This window comes from Eumetopias jubatus, unplaced genomic scaffold (assembly GCF_037043125.1).
Source record: "Eumetopias jubatus isolate StellerSeaLion01/CBP00866 unplaced genomic scaffold, mEumJub1_p1.0 scaffold_8, whole genome shotgun sequence".
NCBI lineage: Eukaryota > Metazoa > Chordata > Mammalia > Carnivora > Otariidae > Eumetopias > Eumetopias jubatus.
The window spans coordinates 81,135,348-81,157,135 of NW_028274814.1; the positions used below are offsets into that span (position 1 = coordinate 81,135,348).

The 21,788-nt window shown below is 45.9% G+C and overlaps 1 pseudogene; it reads right to left on the minus strand.

Annotated features, from left to right (window-relative positions):
- Window positions 1–10,856: 10,856 nt before the first annotated feature.
- On the minus strand, window positions 10,857–15,089 carry LOC148163755 (keratin, type II cytoskeletal 6B-like; annotated as a pseudogene).
- Window positions 15,090–21,788: the final 6,699 nt, after the last annotated feature.

Below are 21,788 nucleotides of genomic sequence, written 5' to 3' on the forward strand. Positions count from 1 at the left end.
AAAGTGGGGTTTGTGATGAGGATTCATGTGGGAAAATAACTGTTGCAATGCCTAGGACACGTGATTGCTGAGGAAACATTTGTCGAGTCTCCTGTCCCTCTGGTGCCATCAAACACATGAGCGGAGAACCCGCCGCGTGTCCTTCCCGTGGCAAGGCTGGTGGGGATTTTGAAAGAAGCAACATACACGTTCTTTTCCTTTAATAAAAGGCTTGTGGTCCTAGTAGGAAGACAGAATTGGAGTTCGTTAATTTATACAAAGGTGGTGTACCATAAACTGCCTCCCAGCTCTGTCTGAGACTGCCTTATTCCAAAAGCTTCCCAGACTGGCCACTCCGGCTGAAGGCCAGGGATCCCTGGCTTTCAGTCTTCATCGGGAGAGCTTCAGTGGTTGCACTGAGTGGAGGGCGCCCAAGACATTTGTCTTGTTTTCACTGTTAGTCTTGTGGACTGAGCCCTACATCCCTGTCAGTGGACACTGATAGGAAGCCTGCATACTATGGCTCTTGATCCACCACTCCCCAAAACCTCAAGAAAATTCCTCTGGACAGACCCAGGAACACCGAGTTGTAGGAACTCAGGAGTTCCTGGTCTCCCCCTTTTCTGCATCTCATCCCCCTGCCTCTATCCTGGGGACAGCCAGAGAAATTGTTAGATTTTCTTTTCTCTTGCTGACTGCTTGCTCCTTGCAGTGGTTTCAAAAGCTAGCAGAGCGAGAGAGGAACGGAAATGTATTCAGTTTCCGGAAACTGAGTCCTTGAATGGTAAATTTAGCAAACCAGTGGTGCCCAGCTATGGAGAAGCAGAGCCAGATTCCATGGTCTTCCCACACAGGTGTCCTTTCAGAGACACACGTGGAATGATGGGCTAGCCAACGCTCACCGGCCTGGAATGACAGCTTGGCACTTGTTTGCGGAGCTATTTCCTCCTTGTGGCTGAGGCGGGCAGGGGCGGGGGGAGCTCTCCTCCGTTGAGAGATTGTTCGAGAGTCTCAGTTTTCACAGGGAACCTATGAATCATAGCTTGTGTTGATACAGGGTGAGAGGAGCAGCGTTCTCTCACCAGGCTGCCGGGGCGCCCAGGTCTGAGCCGGGTGGTGCATCCGTCTGGGGCGGAAAGAATAATTGTCTTTGTTTTCTGTATGCATCGCATGATAATCTTTCTCCCAGAGAAGAGACATTTGTTTCCTGACCTGTGCTGAGTAAACCCTTCAGAGCTTTCCATGGAACAGAGACCGGTGGAGAGGCTTAGGGAGTGCCGTAGCCCATGGGAATGGGGGCCACCTCCACTTTCTCCCCTCACCCTTCCTGGCGGGAGCTGACCCCAGTCTGCCTTCCTGCCTGGGTCCTTCCTTTCTTTCCCATGCCCTCTCCAGGGAGGCCTATTCCCAGGCATTACCTCTCATTGCATTTCCATCTGCCTCGTGTCTGGGGCTGCCCGCTTCTTTCCCTCCCTCCTCTCTCTCATTTTTCCACCTGGACTGTTGTTTCCGGATCTAGACTGTCTCACTGACTTCGGTGACATAGATGGAAATGGGGAAGTCTTTCACTTCTCTCCTTTCACTCCCTCTTCTGTGGCCTTTGACCTTTATCGTGACCTTTTCCCCAGTGAACGATGTCCACATGAATGCTGGGGACACCTTAGCGTCCCTGACAGCCTGTGTCACCGTCCCCTTTAAAGCCTCAAAACTTGAGACTATTAATACCTTCTTCTTTCCTTTCTGTTTTGATGTTCACCTCCTTTATAATTCTGCTTAAAACTCACCCCCAAGGAGGCTTCTCAGATTAACTGCACGCCAGTCCTGACCGCTTTCTGCTTGTTTCCTGAGACCACCTGTGCAGGCTTGCAGGTCACTGTGTTTTTGTGGAAAAACACAGTGACCTGCAAGCCTGCTGGTTTCCTGGTGGTCTGGGAGCTAGCTTACCCAAGAGGGTTAAGGGTGTTTTTCTCCCCCCACCCCGACTTGCCTCCTAGCACCCTATATGGAACTGTGGCAGAAGTTCACCCAAGTTAGGTTGTCTAGTTTAGAGAAGAGCTACATACTCTTCTCTGTTCTCCACTTCTCCTGAGTTCCTACAACTCGGTGTTCCTGGGTCTGTCCAGAGGAATTTTCTTGAGGTTTTGGGGAGTGGTGGATCAAGAGCCATAGTATGCACTCTGCTGCCTCAGGCTGTTCCCTGTCCTGCTCAGGGCAGGCTCTCCCATCCCCAGAAGGACACTGAGGTCCTTGGTGGTGGTAGATTTCAAGGAGACCAGGCTGGGGTGGCAGTCAGGTCTGTGGAAATCAGTGGAGGAAGAGAGGAAGGCACGGAGGCATGCCTCCCAAGGCCGAGGGAGTTGGGGTGGGATAAGGTGGGGTGGGGGCCCACCAAGAAGCTTTGGCTTCCAACCAGGCCAAGGCCAGAGAAGGAAGGGCAGGCTGGATGCGGACAGAGGGGATTAGGTAACTCCTTAGAGCAGACTGTTTTCAGGCACAGAGCCAAGTCCCTGAGTACAATCTCAGAGGACGCAGGCCCCAAACCACCTGCCCCCAATCCCACAATACACTGGGATGGACCTCTCCTTTAGTTAGTAACTATTTATTAGCACCTACTGGGTGCCAGATGTTCACTCTTCTAGGCACGGGAGTTACAGCAGTGAACTAAGCAGACACAATGCCTTCCCCCTGGAGTATGTGCTGAAAGAGGAGGGGAGCTAAGGCTGTCTGGGGGGACAGTCACACATGGCTCTGCCAGTTTACAACTCCCAGGGGCTGAGCGGAGAGAAGGAATTCTGTTGTGGTGCTGCCAGAGACATCACAACCAGAACCCGTTTCCCGCCTGGGCTATTGGTTCGTGCCAGGGCAGCCGGCTTCCTTCATGTTTGGGACCTCTAAAAGGCGCCACCTGGCCTGCCTCCAAGGGGGTCAGACCCTCCAGCCCACGGCCCCCTTCCCCCTGCATTCTGTGGCAATAACTGCTGTCTGGAGGGCACTAGATATGCCAGTCACTCTCAAGAGACCACCAAGATTCACGACTCGGGACATCTCCTTGCTCACGGCCAGACCTCGCCTGATGTGCTTCCTTCTACAGCTGACATAGCCAGGCCTTTCCCTGGGGCCCAGACCTGACGGGCAGGTGCGTGCCTTGCGCACGTGGGCAGGCAGCCCTCAAGTCCCCTTCAGCCACTTTTAGCAACAAAATGGGGTGCTCTTTCATTCAAGCTTGTGTTTAAGTGAAGGTGGAACAGCCCCTTCCCTCCACAATCAAGTTCTTCAGACACACCCAATGGATGTGCGCGTGCAAAGCATGAACACATGGACACGCGTGTCTTAAGAACATTCACCAAACAGTCTCGAGGCAACATGGTGGCCACTCTCCCCCACTGGGGAGAGAAGTGACATGAAGGAGTAGAGTCGGGCCTTCGGAGCCCAAAGGAGCCTTAGCGATGAGGGGACCCAGGACAAGAACTGTCTGAAGGTGATGAACCTGTCTGGTAGCCGAGTTGGAATCCTGGTTCCTTGTGCTGTTGCCCACATTTGCATTTCACAGCCCCCAGTGAGAAGGACAGTTGGGGCCCCTCTGGGAGGGAGGGGGTGGGTCAAAGCCAAGGTCTCAAGGGCCCCCCTGCGGGCCCCCACAGAAAGCAGGTGCAAGGATTTAGACAAGAAAGCCTTGGCCCGCCGCCTCTGACCATTTCAGTGTCTTCATTTGCTCCCCAGATCAGGGTGCTTCACCAAGTCTCTCTGGCTAGTACTGAGGAGGAGCTACCAAACAGGGTCACCACTGGGAGAGGAAAGTGAGGGACGACCAGAATGCCCCTGTGACTCTTCCCGGGCCTCTGTGAACAGAGGATGCAATACCTAGGAACTCTGGCCAGGTGGCATGGCCAGGTGGGCACAGGCTGGGGGGGTTGGAGCACCAAGGGAGGCTGTTGACACCATCCACTGGCTCCTTCCAGGGCTCGGGGGTGCTGTCGAGGTCTGGGGTGTGTGTCACCAGCTGGGAAGTAACAGCTGGAAGCCATGCAGGGCTCGGCACCGCCTCAGTGTCTCCTAAGCTTGGACATCACGGAAGCCCTTCCCTCCTTCTTGCCTTCCAGTGTCATCTCTCACTCCCGGTCACGTCTGAGAGGCACTGCTGACCAGAGCCTTCATCCAACATGCATCTGTTCATTTATTCGTTTATTCTTTCATCGAATATTTGTCGGGACCTACCATGTGCTAGGTGCTGGGCCATGACAGAGGAGGGGGTGCTGTCATCCCCACTGCCTCAAGGAAAGGAACCACTATGATAGGGTGTCACCGTATGAATATGAACAGGCATAGCATGTGCACAGGGAACATTGGGACGCCTGGCAGGGACACCTTCTCCTCCGAGGCCAGGCCATGATCTGGGGTCTAGGCCCCTGGCCCTTGCCGTTCACTTCAGCTCCAGAAAATATGCCTTCAAGAGGTTCCCTATTTCTGGATGAGGAGAGCAAGGCCTGGAGTCCCACAAGAAGTTGAGAGTAAAGCTGGAACCAGGGCTGGGGTCTCCTGTCCCCTTGCACAGGGTCTGTGCTCGTGCCCATGTCACAACGTTCCCCAGGGCACTGGGTATGCATTGGCATGACTCCCCGCCGCGGGCCTGCTGGGCTGTGAGGAAGAGAAGATGGATACATGTGGCACAGTGAGAGTCATATAAGAGGCCCTAGGACAGAACTGAAAATCTGCAGTTCAGACAGTGCGTGGCATGATCGATCACAGGATGGACCGTGAGGGCTTCAGAGGAGCCTTACTCTCCCTGTGGGCTCCAGAGGCCACGTTTCTGGCTCACACATGAGGACGCAGCCTGAGCATACAAGGAGAGGCTGGGGGCCGAGCTGGAATCCTGGTTCCTTGTGCTGTTGCCCACATTTGCATTTCACAGCCCCCAGTAAGAAAGCACGGTTGGGGCCCCTCTGGGAGAGAGGGGGTGGTGCGAAGCCAGGGTCTCTAGCTTGGTTTAACATTTCTCACGGATAAATCACAGAGTGAATCCATCCCTGGATACTCAAGATGGGATTGCATTTATCTGCTGAACACACACCCACCTTGTCTGTAAAGCTGTGTATTACTGAGACAGCTCTGATGCATCATTTACTGGGGAGTTTCCATGCGGAGGGGCTTTTGGATGTGGGTCTGTGTTTTCCACCATCCCCTGGAGGGTCGGGCCCATGGGGCATCCAGCTGTGGCCTAGGAGTCCCTGCCTCGTGATGGGTGTCACGCTGGACCACCTGACACCCAGCTGCCAGGGGGGCACCACATAAGCACACACTGATGCTGAGGACAGTGACAATGATGATCATGTCGGGAAACTGAGAGCCATTAAGCTGGGAGTGATTGAGTCAAGGTAACCTGGAGAGGGGGTACCTATGCGCTGTATTAAGAGGCATAAACAGTCAAAAGCCCAGAGACAGAAAGTAAAAAAATGACAAAAAAAATAATGACTCACTATTACAAAAAAAAAATATTCATCTCTTAGAGGAAGCCACTCAGCAGAGGACTCTTTGAATTAGCTGGCTTTCCTTGTGTGCACTCAGAGGGCAATGGATGGATATGCAGCCTTGCAGGGGCTTCGAGGGTGCAAAACCAAGCATCTTTCTGGAATCAGTTGGGATGAAGCAGTTCTGAAAGGGCCAGCACCGTGTGGGGGATGCAGGTTACATTTGAGCAGCTGGGCGGCTACTGTCACCTCCCTTCCTGGAAAAGGGCTGAAAGGGGTGTGACCCCACAGGCAGGTGTCTCAGAGGCCTCTGCATGATTTCCTCTGGTGGGTATTCTGGATGTGCTCCCATCGGGCCAATGAGAGACGCTAACTCCTTTTAAAGAAATGAGTCAAAATGTTTTTCCTTCCCCCCTTCCCCTGAGGGCTGGTTTATTAAGCAAGAGTTGGCCAACTTGGAGTGAGCCCAGAGACTAATGAATATGATGAGGGAATTGGGGAATAGGAGGTTTGGGGAGTGGGGGAGGGCATTATGGTAGACCAGCTAGTTTCTTGGTTATTGTTGGAGCCGCCAGCGGATACACTTAAATTTCAGCGAGAAGAATTCAAGTCAGAATCCAAGGGTCTCTGGACTTTAATGGTCCACAGGGAAATCTTCTCTCCAGAGAAGTGGTGAGACTTCTACAGATTCTTTCTGGAATGATATAGAGGGTGTGATTCTGCAATAAAGAGTTCTTTCATGTTTGTTTTGTTTTGTTTGTTTGTTTGCTTTTCTGGAGCATTTAATGTTTCTGTGAGATAAGCACCTATATTCTGCACCCTGATAAGGTTGTTTAGGCATCATAGTATTTAAGGATTTAGTTTTATACTATGGTTTTCCTACATCTTTAAAAATTTCCCCTTGAAGGAACTGACATCCACTTAGTCTCTTCAAAGTGGATCTGCCATGGCTCACATACCTTCATACTTTTCACACATTGTCCTCTCCTTCTGGTGTGTGTGTGTGTGTGTGTGTGTGTGTGTGTGTGTGTGTGTGTGTGTTCTGGCTCTGCCAGCTAAGAGGGATTTTTTTTTAAAGATTTTATTTATTTATTTGAGAGAGAGAGAATGAGAGATAGAGAGCACGAGAGGGAGGAGGTTCAGAGGGAGAAGCAGACTCCCCGCTGAGCAGGGAGCCCGATGCAGGACTCGATCCCGGGACTCCAGGATCATGACCCGAGCCGAAAGCAGTCGCTTAACCAACTGAGCCACCCAGGCGCCCCTAAGAGGGATTTTTTTTCAAGGGTAGGCACATGATTCAGTTGAATCCAACATGAACTTAATAGTGTACCTATGTTTCTTTAAATTATTTGCTGTCTCTACAAGCTGGTTATGCCACAGTTAATCTTAAACTGTATTGTTGGGTAGCCTTGCTGGGTTGCTGAGTCACGTAGGACATATATAGGGTTTGGAAGACATTTTGTGAGGCGAAGGTAACACAAGCTAGAGACAGTCACATTCCACTCGTCACTCCTTCATCACTGAAGAATGAACGAGAAGTCAGAGTAGGGGACATAAGGCTTCATAGACTAGCAAGGGCTCTCAGGGAAAGGCAAGAGAAAATAAAGCTTGGACCGAGTCCAGAGCTGGGGGAGGAGAGAGTAGTAAGCTTGCCAGCTTGGGAAAAAGCAGTCATTCCTCTTCCTTCCTGTGTAGGCTGGGATTCTCAAGCTCAAGGGCAGCGCTGCTTGGTGTTTGCCCTCAGTGTGTGAGGACATCACCAGCTGATGTCATCACCTGGCAGATGCGGGCAGATGCCCCAACTAGGTGAGGGGCCCATCCGGTGTCTGCAGGCAGCACCTCAGGGTAGCAGCGCCTCCACCAGAGGGCAGGCAAAGCCAGGAAGGGCTGGAGTGGTAGGAGAAGGCCAGGTCAGTCCCTCCTCTCCTGCACCTCGCCCCATGGCTAGAGGGGGAGCTGATGGAGCCAGAGTCCTGGGCGAGACCACTGGGGAGCCACTGGGGGAGAGGCAGCTTATGAAAGGAGGGAGGTCAGTCCTTGGATACTGGTTCTGCCTCTTACTCATTTAACCTCACCATTATAACTGGTGATAAAGTGTGGTGACATGAGTGAGTCCAGAAATCAATAATTCTCAGGCACTGCCTTCTAGTAATTAGAAAATATGACAAGAGAAGGGGTTCTCATTCATCACAAAACTCTGAGATGCCTAGGGACACTTGACAGCAACAGAATGCACAAGAATGACCAGAAAAGACTGAAAACAAACAAAGAGCAGGAATTGCTGTATCAGAAACCAACACGGAATAGGAAGCGCTAGTGATTACGCTGGTGTGAACGCACAGTAAGATCAAGGGAGCAGAAGAGAACATGTATGAATTCAGCATGGAATGAAAGGGGTATTTTTTACTTTTAAATAAAGTATAACTTATTTTTTTACTTTATTTAAAAAGCATGTGTGTGGGGGGCGATGAAGATGTTTATCTTTACATAGCAGAAAGGTACAAAAAAGGAAAATAGCAATTATCCAAATTCCCATTCTTTAGACTCAATCACTATGATTATTTTGACTTATTTACTTTCATCCTTCTTTCCATGTTGGTGTCTTTTAATAAATCACATATAGAGTGAATAAACACAATGTCCTTTAAAAGCAATTCATGGCTCAAGGTCCTGCTAGGATGGCCAACCGGCTGGACTTGGTTTGTCTCCTTCCCTCGGGATCAATCCTGAGAAATTTTAGAAACATGTGAAAGGCCTGGATACTAAGAACTACCAATGGCAACGACAAAACCTGTGAGGAAGCCCAGGGGGCTCTGAGGCTGTTTGAGCTGATTATAGGGACAGGGGCTAGTGCAGCCTGGGGCTAAAGCCTGAGCTAGCAGGGAGGGGGCAGTTTGGAGGGAAGGGTCTAAAGTTTGGCCCTTGCCTACTGTCTGCCCCTTTACAACAGAAACCCAGAGCATCAGCCCGACCCCCAGTGCCCTTGTGTACAGGTCAATATGAGGGCAGATTTACCTGCTTCGTAGGTAGGGTTGCCCGACTTAGCAAATAAAAATACAAGATGTACAGTTCACTTTGAGTTTCAGATAAATGACACATGATTTTTTAGTGTAAGTATGTTCTGTGTAATATTTGGGACATACTAAATTTTTTATGTTATGTGAAATTCAAATTTAACTGTATGTCCTCTATTTTGGCTGGGTGGCCCAATTCATAGGTGACTGGGATAGTAATGCCTGCTCTGAGTATCAGGCCTGGTGGTAAGTAGTTGGCCTCCATAGAACTGGGGACTGATAAGGACCTTACTCAAGAATGTGAGGGAGGCCTGTAGGGTAACCTGCTGTCATGGAGCTTCTTGCATGGGGAAGGAGAACCAGAGTCTGAGCCTGGCTCTTTGGGAAGTTTCCTGTCAGCTCTTGGGATTTTGTGCAGCATGGCATTTCCTAAGCTCCTCTTCCACCATGCCCTTGACCTCAAACTCTAAAGCTGCATAATAGAAGGGTAGGGAGGTCACTAATATTCAAAAGTCTCCCCCAGTTCCAAAGCTTCTGCCTAGCAACCTAACCTGTTCAGCAGCCAGCCCATTGCCCACCTGTGGAAAATCTTGCAATAAGGCTAGACTGCAGCTTGATTCATGACCCAGAGGGGCGGCTCTCTTCTGTGGCTTCAAATTAGCAAAATATTATTACAACAGAATTGGTTGTTTTGTTCTTGTGAAATTTTTCCTTCTGCCTTATTCCTTTGCATACAGATAATTCATGGTATGGAATGTCTGGTTAGCCATATTCTAGAATAAACTTGTGTAAACGTAGCCTAAAAGATAGAAAGCCCATTTCTGTGTGAAAGTCAAAATTATAACCCTGACACCGATATCTGGGAAGATTTGAATGAGCCTCTGCCGTCTGTTTTTGCTTGCCAAAACTTGCGCGAAGTTTACATTGAAAATGGCTTTTGGGTGTCCTATCACAAAAGGAGAGTGTTCCCCAGCCAGAACCGCCCCCGCGGTAATCTGAGAGCCATCTGTCAACATGGACCATCTTTCAGTCTCATCTTTTGCCAACAGCACTTCAAAACAAAGTCTCCAACCAACACTGCTTGGAGGTTTTATTAGCTCATCCTATTAACTTTTTTGACTGCCTCACTTTGTTTCAAGGAAATCATGACCTAATTTAAAGACAAATTCCCTGTGTTTAGGTGTACGGTTCTGTGGATTATAACCAGCATGTGTCAAGTTCTTGAGTGGGACCCTAATGTCTTCGGGTGCAAAGGAAACCTATTTCAACTCATTTACTCCTCTGCTCCCAGGCTTTCAATGCATCCACCCCAGATCTGGGGATATTCCTTTTCTGTAGCAATTGGTTCAACTGATGCATCTCAGAAGTTGCTTAAAAACAACTTTGCAGCAAACCTTTGTTATCATAGAGCCAAATCAAGCATTTTGCCTTCCTACCAATTGGTCTTTGTTCTGCTGGATCAGTGCAGTGTTTTCCTGGCGGTGGCTGGGGCTTGGGTGGAGGAGACCAGGCTGAGGACCAGGCCACTGAGTGACCGAGTTGGAAAAACAAAACACTCAGTTATCAGATTATGCTAATCCAGTTTCCAGGATCCTCACTTCCCTTTCTTTCCTAAAGCTTTTTAGAAGACTCCATTTTGAGGAAGAGCCCTGAGTTGTGGAGGGCCGAATAGTTGTTGGTAGTCATACTACCCACAGGATAACTAAGTATCACATAATGTTGACTGACAGAGTTGGGTATGAAGCAGGGTAAGTTGTCAGCAGGGCTGAGAGATGGTTCTCCAAAGATAAGGATCAGGTGGGGATGAGATAATTTCAGATCTAATACATGATCAGCTGCATAATCTGACACAGAATCTTTATATTAGAAATCTGCTTTATTTAACACAATGAAAGAAAGCAGAAAGCAGAAAGAAAGCATTGCAGGAATATAACTGTGTACCTGAGAGGGTTGTGTCAATAGCATTGAGGGACAGTTCTCGGGGAGATAACTTGTTTATCAGATAGGGAACTCCTGAGTGTAGCTACAATGGGCAGGACAGTTAGAAATCAAAAGGCAGTATCCGTATTCTGTAGCATGATCCGCACTGAATTTCAGTTTTCAAGAGGGGCATAGGTCATTTTCACCCCAGAATCGTGGAAGACAGACAGAGCTGATCATAAGATAGGCACGTCAAATGGACATGTGCTCTTCTGAGTGTCAGTGATTTTTAACCTTCTGATGGTGAATGATAGGAGCTCAGGTACAGCAGGTGTAGACGGTGGAAATGAGAATGAAGCCACTTCAGCTGTAACTCAGGGGCCGAGGGAAGATGGAGACAGGAGAGGAGGAGTAGCCTGAGAGAGGGCAATGCAGCTGTGGACGGGGACAACGTGGGAACAAGAGCCGATGGCAGGACTTAGTGCTTGTAGCTCTTCCTGCTGGAGGATGAGGTGGTGGTGTATTTGGTGGTGGAGCTGCTGCCTCCAGAGGAGCTGAAGCCACCCCCCATGCCTCTGCCAGTGCTGGAACTGAAGCCGGCTCCAAGGCTGTGGCCACTGCCATAGGAGTAGCCGCTGCCTCCGCCCAGGCCTGAGCCACCGCCCATAGCGCTGGCATTGCCATAGCCACCAGCGCTGCCATAGCCGCCAGACACGGTGGACTGCACCACAGCTGTGAAGGGGAGAGGGACAGAGACACACAGGACACGGTGAGCTCATTCTGCCAGCCTCAGCCCAGTCAGAAGAGCACCCGGGCAAGGGAGGGAGGCGAGCAAAGGTACTTACAGATGTTGACTTGTCCAACGCCTTCCCCACTCAGCCTAGGAAGGGAGAAAACACAGGGAGCATGAGACCTCAGAGAGCTACCAGTGGATCAGAGTGGGAAGCGTCGATGTGAGGAGAGCCCATGCGGAAGCTGCCTTTGAAATGGTTCTCTGAGAGTAGCCATTATGGCCATAACTAGGGGGCCTCCTGGCCTGACATCCTGAACATGGATCCAAGATGTTTGAGGGGCTTGTGTGAGGTCCCCACCTGCACTCCTCGCCCTCCAGCAGCTTCCTGTAGGTGGCGATCTCCACATCCAGGGCCAGTTTGACATTCATCAGCTCCTGGTACTCCTTCAGCAGCCGGGCCATGTCCTGCTTGGCCTTCTGCAGAGCGTCCTCCAGCTCCACCAGCTTGTGCTTGGCATCCTTGAGGGCCATCTCCCCGCGCTGCTCAGCATCAGCGATGGCGGACTGCAGGTTGGCACACTAGGGGAGGAACACAGGAGAATGAACTTGTGATTCAGTCCTCCGGAGGAGACCAACCACACTTCTTTCTAGTGGGAAAGAGTCCTAGAATGTAGAATTGGTGGAGAGGGAACCCTGAATCTTCCTGTCTAGCTGTTTGACTATCTGCTAACATTTAATGTCTCTGAGCTTGTTATCAAAGTCCTATGCCTTTTGTATTAACCACCTGCATGAGGATGTGAGTGGTGACTGATGGAGTCTACAGTCTACACATAAGAACTGGGCAACTGGATTTTTTTTTTTTAAGTGTTGTCTCCAAAGTCAAATTCAGACCACAGACAAATGTGTCTGGAATAACCACAACTAAATTTGCACATTACAAATATGGTCCATTGAGGAAGTGAATTTTCCATGAGACTATTGAAACCCTGCCCTCCTCCCACCTCAGAATCACATGTTTGGGAAACCCTGTTCTCCCCTTTCACTCTTCCCTTTTTCTTTGAATTATGAGCAGATTTGCAACAGGTTTTCTCAACTCCTATGGCCTGCCTTTCCTCCCCATTTGTTTCTTTGCAGCTCCCAATACAATCATCCCTCTAAGATCAATCTTATTTCCATGCTTCTAGCCCATACTCTACTCCTGTGACTAGGAGAGATGTTTCTACGTGTTTGTATCATGCTCTTGGGATTGGATCCACTCCCCCTGAGAGACTCAGTGGCCCCTACTAAGGACAGCATGGTCTTTCCTCCCTTGTAGTTTCCAGTGCCCAGAATGTGTCCAAATGATGGTTGATGACTGGCTAATGGTCTAGCAAGGAGATAATACTTTTCTTCCCTTCCCCACTCCCACCCTCTGCTCCATCCTACCTGTTTTTGGGTGTCATCAATGTCAGATCTGTGTCTTGGGATCATTTGGTTGAGCTCAGTAGTCTCCTTCTTGGTGCTGTGTAGTCAGGTGGTCTGCCCACCTTGACCTGCAGGAGTTCAGAAGGAAAGAAAGGCAGGTATGGGCTTTCACATATGAACAATGGCTTTCAATTCCCAATCATATAGTAAGCTTATACTAAATGATGTTATAGCTCTAAGAAAAGTAGATGGCACAAGATTATTTGCTATTGCACAACTGAATAATTCTGGAGGATCATTAAGCACTAGTGCTGCAAAAAAAGAGTGATGTTCTTCATATCTATGGGATTCACAATCAGGAAGAGGTTGAAGGCAAAGCTCAGGAGTACAGTGTCATTAAAATCTTTTTTTCTTCTATTTTTGGCTCTTTCTTTTTTTCTCTTCCAGCCTCCAACAAAGGGAATGAGACACCTAATCTCGATAAGCTCACCATCTTCGGGTGAATTCATTTTGTGTTGCTTCATGCTCATTTATTTCTCCTTTGTATCTAAAAAGAGAATGAGGAGAGACACTTGAGTCAACGAGTAAAGAATTTTGAAAGAACCTGTCTTGACCGAAACTTTCACATTAAATGGATGATTCTTGAATTGAACTATCAGTTCATGGAACTAGAAAGTGACTACTCTTTCATTTTCTCCCCTAATGTGTTCTTGGTGATGAGTCTATTTTGCTCATTTGATTGTCTGTTTTGCTCATTCTGATTTTCCTTAGGCAATAATTTACCATTTTCATTTCAACTGGATATTTTTTCCTAAGCAATCAAGTCCACAACTGACCTGGCCACTCATAGACTTAAAGTGTGGGCTTCAGAAATGAGCTCCTTTTTCTTCTTTAACTTACTTTTTCTTGAAGTCCTCCACCAGGACTGCATGCATCTGAGCCCTGAGTCCAGGAAGTGATTAAAGGAGGGGAGACATTCCAGCTGCCTCCTGAAGTTGCTGAGGTACTGCTCACACATAGGCTCCAGGTTTGGCCTTATGGTCTTGGTGCCCTGATCTTGAAGGTGGGTTCACTTGGTGTCTAGAAACTTGTTCTACTGCTCCAGGAACCACACCCAGAAGAAGACAGGATGGTCATTTCCCAGACATAGAAAGACAGTAAGATGTTTGTATTGTTAGATTTCCAAACAGGCCAGGGTTGTCTCCATTGTGCTGGGCTACTAAGACAATGTAGAGAGGCTCAGTTTGGGAAAATCTTTTTCCTTCTCAACCCACAGATCTCCCTGATGAAATTCCCCCAACAGACCTTTCAGATGTTCCTGCCCTATAAGTTACTGTGCCCATCAGTGATTTTTCATCACTTCCTCTCCTTCTCTTGACAAGCAGAATCGCAAATGTAATTTAAAATAGTTTTTACCTGATACATTGTACAAGGCTTTTATTTTCCAGAGGATGTCAGTAAAAGGGATGTTGAATGTTATCTAATGATTCAATTGTAATCTAAACTTCCATTTAGTGCAATAATCTCTTTGAAAACATTCTTGATAGATGGTCATGCTCTCTTTCTAGAATAAATTCATTTTTAATGGATTATACATACTTGTGCATCTCAAGTATTTCTCTTTCTCATTTGGACTGAATCTTTCTTTTCTTCTCTTTGTTTTTCATTTTTTTCTTCCTACCCAGAGCCTCAGAGCAGGTTATGACTGGCCTTTCCTTATATCCCACCATAGACCCTTCAGTGGTAGATGTTAACCCATTCCATTCTCTGACTGCCTTATTTTGCTTCATGCTTATCAAAAGTTGAGTATTCTTCCCTGGCAGGGATGAAGGACACTTAAGAGACCCCAGTGGTTTTAAATGATCTCCATCACCTTCTGCCTGTTGTGGACATGGAGCCCAACTGGCACCCCAGGGGAGAGCTAGTCTCAGTCCCCTTCTCCCTCCCTCCTGAGTCTCCCCCTGGTAGGACATTCGTTGGTTGTCTAGTCTGGGGACTCTGAAATCGCAGCGGAGGCAGGTCTTCCTGGCTCACCTTGTCGATGAAGGAGGCGAACTTGTTGTTGAGGGTCTTGATCTGCTCCCGCTCCTCAGTCCTCACCCGCTGGATGGTGGGGTCGATTTGCAGGTTCAGAGGAGTGAGGAGATTCTGGTTGACGGTGACCTCTTGGATGCCTCCAGGGGGGCACACAGGGAAGCCAGAGCCCCCATAGCCACCAGCAAAGCCAGGTCCACCACCGAGCCCAAAGCCACCCCCAGCTGCACCGCCAAAACCAAATCTACTTGCGGCTCCACCTCCATAGCCAAAGCCACCTCCAACTCTGCCACCATGTCCGCCATTGATGGCACAGCTGCCCCCTCCGATGGAGATCCTCTTGGAGCCACCCAGGCCACAGAGGCTCCTGCTGCCAAAGCCGGCTCCTCCACACACTCCACCGAGGCCACCACTGCCCCTGGAGCGGGACACGGAGACGCTGCTGAAGCCAGAGCGGCAGACCTCTGGGACTCTGGCTGAGCCGGCGCTGAAGCCACGGTGGCCAATGCTTTGGCTCCTCATGGTGGATTTGCTAGACATGGTTCCTGAAGAGGACAAGGCTGAAGAAAGCGTGAGAGGCTGGAGGGTAGAGCTGAGAGGAGGAGGAACATGAGATGCTTTCCAGCAGCCACTGTATAGGCAGGACTGGACTGCGCTTATCCTGAAAGGTGACCTTTCAGGTTGGGAAGGGTTGGCTTTTAAAAACAGTGAGACCTCGGGTGCCTGGGTGGCTCAGTTGGTTAAGCGACTGCCTTCGGCTCAGGTCATGATCCTGGAGTCCTGGGATCGAGTCCCGCATCAGGTTCCCTGCTCAGCAGGAGTCTGCTTCTCCCTCTGACCCTCCCCCTTCTCATGTGTTCTCTTTCTCTCTCAAACAAATAAATAAAATCTTTAAAATAAAGAGAGAACAAAACAGTGAGAACTCATCTTTGTTATTAGAAAAGTTATGAAATATAAAGATTGCTCTTTTGGCTTCTGCCAGTGAAATATTCTCCTATCTTTGATCTATGATTGATATCAACACAACAAGACTATTCTGAATTCACTGAAGCCAGAGTTAGACTTTGTCCCAAACAAAAGTTCAGAATGTTTTGCTTGTGTATCAGAATGTCCTGAGTGCTCTCCTCTCCAACGTGGTCTTTTGTGACAGCTGAGAACTAGAAATCTAAAAGCTGTCTATTGCTTATGCCCTAAGAAAAGTTACTATTTTCCAATAATTGCAAATATGTGAAGTTTGACTTGTTTTTTTTTCTGTTATGTAAAATGTTGAATAGGTAGAAAAGTATAAGAAGAACTTAATAAAGCCCTGGATACCCATCACCCAGATTTTGCTATTGTATTTCAACATTCCTCTGGCTATTTGGGGTCTTTTCTGGTTCCATACAAATTTTAGGATTATTTGTTCCATTTCTTTGAAAAAAGTGGATGGTGTTTTGATAGCGATTGCATTGAATGTGTAGATTGCTCTAGGCAGCATTGACATCTTCACAATATTTGTTCTTCCAACTCATGAACATGGAATGTTTTTCCATTTCTTTGTCTTCCTCAATTTCTTTCATGAGTATTTTATAGTTTTCTGAGTACAGATCCTTTGCCTCTTTGGTTAGATTTATTCCTAGGTATCTTATGGTTTTGGGTGGAATTGTAAATGGGATCAACTCCTTAATTTCTCTTTCTTCTGTCTTGTTGTTGGTGTATAGGAATGCCACTGATTTCTGTGCACTGATTTTATATTCTACCAACTTTACTGAATTCCTGTATGAGTTCTAGCAGTTTTGGGGTGGAGGCTTTTGGGTTTTCCACATAAAGTATCATATCATCTGCAAACAGTGAGAGTTTGACTTCTTCTTTGCCGATTCGGATGCCTTTGATTTCTTTTTGTTGTCTGATTGCTGTGGCTAGGACTTCTAATACTATGTTGAATAGCAGTGGTGATAGTGGACATCCCTGCCACATTCCTGACCTTAGGGGGAAAGCTCTCAGTTTTTCCCCATTGAGAATGATATTTGCTGCGGGTTTTTCATAGATAGCTTTTATGATATTGAGGTATGTACCCTCTATCTCTATACTCTGAAGAGTTTTGATCAAGAAAGGATGCTGTACTTTGTCAAATGCTTTTCCTGCATCTATTGAGAGGATCATATGGTTCTTGTTCTTTCTTTTATTAATGTATTGTATCACATTGGTTGATTTGTGGATGTTGAACCAACCTTGCAGCCCAGGGATAAATCCCATTTGGTCGTGGTGAATAATCCTTTTAATGTACTGTTGGATCCTATTGGCTAGTATTTTGGTGAGAATTTTTGCATCCATGTTCATCAGGGTTATCGGTCTGTAATTCTCCTTTTTGATGGAGTCTTTGATTTTGGGATCAAGGTAATGGTGGTCTCATAAATCGAGTTTGGAAGTTTTCCTTCCATTTCTATTTTTTGGAACAGTTTCAGAAGATTAGGTATTAATTTTTCTTTAATGTTTGGTAGAATTCCCCTGGGAAGCCATTTGGCCCTGGGCTTTTGTTTGTTGGGAGATTTTTGATGACTGCTTCAATTTCCTTCATGGTTATAGGTCTGTTCAGGTTTTCTATTTCTTCCTGGTTCAGTTTTGGTAGTTGATACATCTCTAGGAAAGCATCCATTTCTTCCAGGTTATCTAATTTGCTAGCATAGAGTTGCTCATAATATGTTCTTATAATTGTTTGTATTTCTTTGGTGTTGGTTGTGATCTCTCCTCTTTCATTCATGATTTTATTTATTTGGGTCATTTCTCTTTTCTTTTTGATAAGTCTGTCCAGGGGTTTATCAGTCTTGTTAATTCTTTCAAAGAACCAGCTCCTAGTTTCATTGATCTGTTCCACTGTTCTTTTGGTTTCTATTTCATTGATTTCTGCTCTGATCTTTATTATTCCTCTTCTCCTGCTAGGTTTAGGCTTTATTTGCTGTTTTTTCTCTAGCTCCTCTAGGTGTAGGGTTAGGTTGTGTATTTGAGACCTTTCTTGTTTCTTGAAAAAGGCTTGGATTGCTATATACTTTCCTCTTAGGACTGCCTTTGCTGCATCCCAAAGATTTTGAACAGTTGTGTTTTCATTTTCATTTGTTTCCATGAGTTTTTTTTAATTCTTCTTTAATTTCCTGGTTGACCCATTCATTCTTTAGTAGGATGCTCTTTAGCCTCCATGTATTTGTGTTCTTTCCGACTTTCCTCTTGTGATTGAGTTCTAGTTTCACAGCATTGTGGTCTGAAATATGCAGGGAATGGTCCCAATCTTTTGGTACCAGTTGAGACTTGATTTGTGACCTAGGATGTGATCTATTCTGGAGAATGTTCCATGGGCACTAGAGAAGAATGTGTATTCTGTTGCTTTGGGATGGAATGTTCTGAATATATCTGTGAAGTCCATTTGGTCCAGTGTGTCATTTAAAGTTTTTATTTCCTTGTTGAACTTTTGCTTAGATGATCTGTCCATTTCAGCAAGGGGGATGTTAAAGTCCCCTATTATTATTGTATTGTTGTTGATGTGTTTCTTTTCCTTTGTTATTAATTGGCTTATATAATTGGCTGCTCCCATGTTAGGGGCATAGATATTTACAATTTTTAGATCTTGTTGGATAGACCCCTTAAGTATGATATAATGTCCTTCCTCATCTCTTCTTATAGTCTTTGGTTTAAAATCTAATTTGTCTGATATAAGGATTGTCCCCCAGCTTTCTTTTGGTGTCCATTAGCATCAAATTCCCTGTATTCTTATTATTTTTTATAATTTGTTCAATTCAGGATCCAAAAAACGTCCATACCTATTTGTTTGAGTGATGTATCCTCCAAATAATCTGTCCTTTAAATCATTTAGTGTTCCATCTTTTTTTCTTGCAACTTATTTATTAAATAAACTAGGTTAGTTGTCCCATAGAATTTTTTATTCTTTGGGTTTTGTCATTGCATCCCCCAGTGTCATTGAATATGCTACTCTCTCCTCTGTGTTCCTGTCAATGGATACTTAAATCTAGAAGGGTAATAAGTTTATTTTACATATTTAAATTTTTCCACAAGTAGGTGTAGTTGAAAGTGTATAAGAATGGATATTGTCACTGGGGTGCCTGGGTGGCTGAGTCAGTTCAGTGACTGACTCTTAATTTTGGCTTCAGTCATGATCTCAAGGTCATTAAATCGAACCCACATCAGGATCCAAGCTAAGCACGGAGTCTCCTTGAGATTCTCTCCGTCTCCCTTTGCCCCTCTCCCCACTTGCATGCTCGTTCTCCCTCTCTCTCTCCATAAATAAATAAATAAATAAATAAATATATAGGGCGCCTGGGTGGCTCAGTTGGTTAAGCAACTGCCTTCAGCTCAGGTCATGATCCCAGATTCCTGGGATCGAGTCCCATATCAGGCTCCACCTGTTCTGTGGGGAGCCTGCTTCTCCCTCTCCCTCTGCCTGCCACTTCCCCTGCTTGTGCTCTCTCTCTGTCAAATAAATAAATAAAATCTTTTAAAAAATAAATATATATTGGGACACCTGGGTGGCTCAGTTTGTTAAGCAACTGCCTTTGGCTTGGGTCATGATCCTGGAGTCCCAGGATCGAGTCCCACATCAGGGTCCCTGCTCAGCGGGGAGTCTGCTTCTCCCTCTGATCCTCCCCCCTCTCATGCTCTCTCTCTCTCTCATTCTCTCTCTCAAATAAATAAATAAATAAAATCTTAAAATAAATAAAAAATAAATATATAAAATCTTAAAGAAAAGAACAAACATTAAAAAATGAATATTGTTACTTCAATATCTACATATTTAGACATGACTAAGTAATGCATCTCTGTCTATCAAAATAAATGCTCAAGGCAAGTCCCCAACCATGTAATTGAAGATGTTTCTGTGCTTTGCAAGGACTGTTTGTGTGTATGAGTGTGTGTGTGTGTGCACACTTCCTTTAGGTGTTCCAATTATGCTTGTGTTGAACCTACTTTATCTTCTTTATCTGTATTTCCTCTTGACTTTCCTTTAACACTCTTTGACCCCCTCAGTTCATGAAATTCTCTTTTCTCAATATTCTCCTGTATGTCCTTTATTGTGCATTTAGCATACCTATTGCCCTTTGTACTGATATTAATTTGGACTTCATTTGCACTGTGGCTTTATTTTTCTCTCTGCCTCATATCTGACTTCTGTAAGTAATTTTTTAGCTATTATTGTCTCATCAGATGGTTTTTATTCTCAAATTTAATAAGTGTTTTTTCATTAATTTTGGCAATGTTTTATAGTAACTTTGTGCTGGTGAGTGATCATTATTTGTTTTTCATTTTTTATATTCATTTAATTTTCAAACATGTGCTATCTTTTGTGGGTCCTAGAATGGTTCTTTTCTGACTACTGCTCATCCATGAGTGAGGTGAACTCTTTCTTGACCCGTCAGTCATTTGTAGAAAGTATTCTGGGGAATGGGCTGGGCCATATGCAGGCTAACAGATTGGGTGAATAATTCTTACTCCTTCAAACACCCTACCCTACAACTGCAGAGTGCCTTACAATTCCCAGTCACTCTGCTTTTTTTTCCTTTCACCAACGAAAATGCTGCCAATAGGCCTTGTCTTTGATTTGCTATTCAATTCTACCTCCACAGTTTCTTGAAACTTCATGACTAATGGGGTCCTGCCTCAGGTCACACTCCTAGTTCTGACTGTTGCAAATAAGGGATTCTTGGATTTGCACCTAATGACTTGTCCTTCACATTGACTAACAGTGCCTGGCATATAATAAAACTTCAACATCAGGCTGCTTCTTTAGCTCATGTTCAGCAATTATTTTGACAGATAATTTCTTGTGTTCCAGGAGCTGAAATAAACAACAACAAACCAAAATAAGAAAACGGAGGAAACCTCATCTTTCGATGTTTGCATATTGTCCCTGTGACGGGATACTCCTTCACCACTTAGCTAGGCTTACTCTGAACCTAGAGATCAGTACAAGATGAATACATAAGACCTTCTCAAGACTTTGTTGAGCATGTGTCTTCCTGGATATATGCATGACTTCCTAAATTCTCTCATATATAGAGTAACATTTTAAATGTGTTAATTTCCCAAAAAGTCTCATTCCATCTTAGTCTCTAGAACTTAGATGGTCAGATGGTCTATTGTTTGTTTCTTCCTATAATCTCTTGCCCCAAGCCTCTGTGGGTTTGTAGTCTTCCTGGCAGTCCTTCCTTGTTGTGTCTCTTGTTTCTCTTTACCTACATTTGGATTTATTGAGACAAAGTTAAGAACCTTGCCTTAGTTCTTGGGAACTCCTCCAGACATGTTTGAAGAGACTTACAAAATTACTTGCAAATAGGGTCTACAACTGCTCTCTGTGGTTCAAGGTGTATGTGCTGGGGGGAATTAGAGGCAGAGGGTGGGGAGGGGGTGGAGGGTTGAAAGGAAAGAGGGAGGTTGGGGAAGAGTTCAGGAACAGGCTGCTGCCTACTCAAGACCAATATTGCAACAGGTAGAGGATAGTGCAAGTGCTAAGAAAAAATGTTAAAAAAAAAAGAGCTTTGCTATAATTTCGAAGTTGACGTTCTTTTTTTTATAAAGATTTTATTTATTTATTTGACAGAGAGAGACACAGCAAGAGAGGGAACACAAGCAGGGGGAGTGGGAGAGGGAGAAGCAGGCTTCCCACTGAGCAGGGAGCCCGATGCAGGGCTCGATCTCAGGACCCTGGGATCATGACCTGAGCTGAAGGCAGATGCTTAACAACTGAGCTACCCAGGCGCCCCTAAGTTGCACATTCTTGATTGGGCATTTGTTTGGTTGTTATAAACTTTTGACTGTTTTCCAGAGCTCCTACAGTTTCTGGTTGGTTTTTGATGTTTTTGGGGACAGAAGAGGAGATTGGGGGCTTCCAGTCTGCCATTTTGCTATCATCGCCTGCACCATAAGATTTTAATTAAACAAATCCATGTATGTATACTGCTTTTACAACTAGTTTTTCTGTTAGATGCTATATCCTATATAATTTTCCAGGTCAGTTTTTTCCTTTCCATTATTCCTCATGAGTGTATAATAATATGAAAGTTAAATGCGCTTAGATTTTGGAACACAATCATCTCTTTATCTGTTGTTGGGAAGTTCTGACAGAGAATAAGGAGGTGTCAATGTGAGAGGCTGCCAATGTTCCTGGGGGAACACTTGGAGATGAATACGGAGAACACTGATACAGTAGGATCCAGAAGCGTTCTCTATATAGTATTGAATTGAAGAAATTTTCTC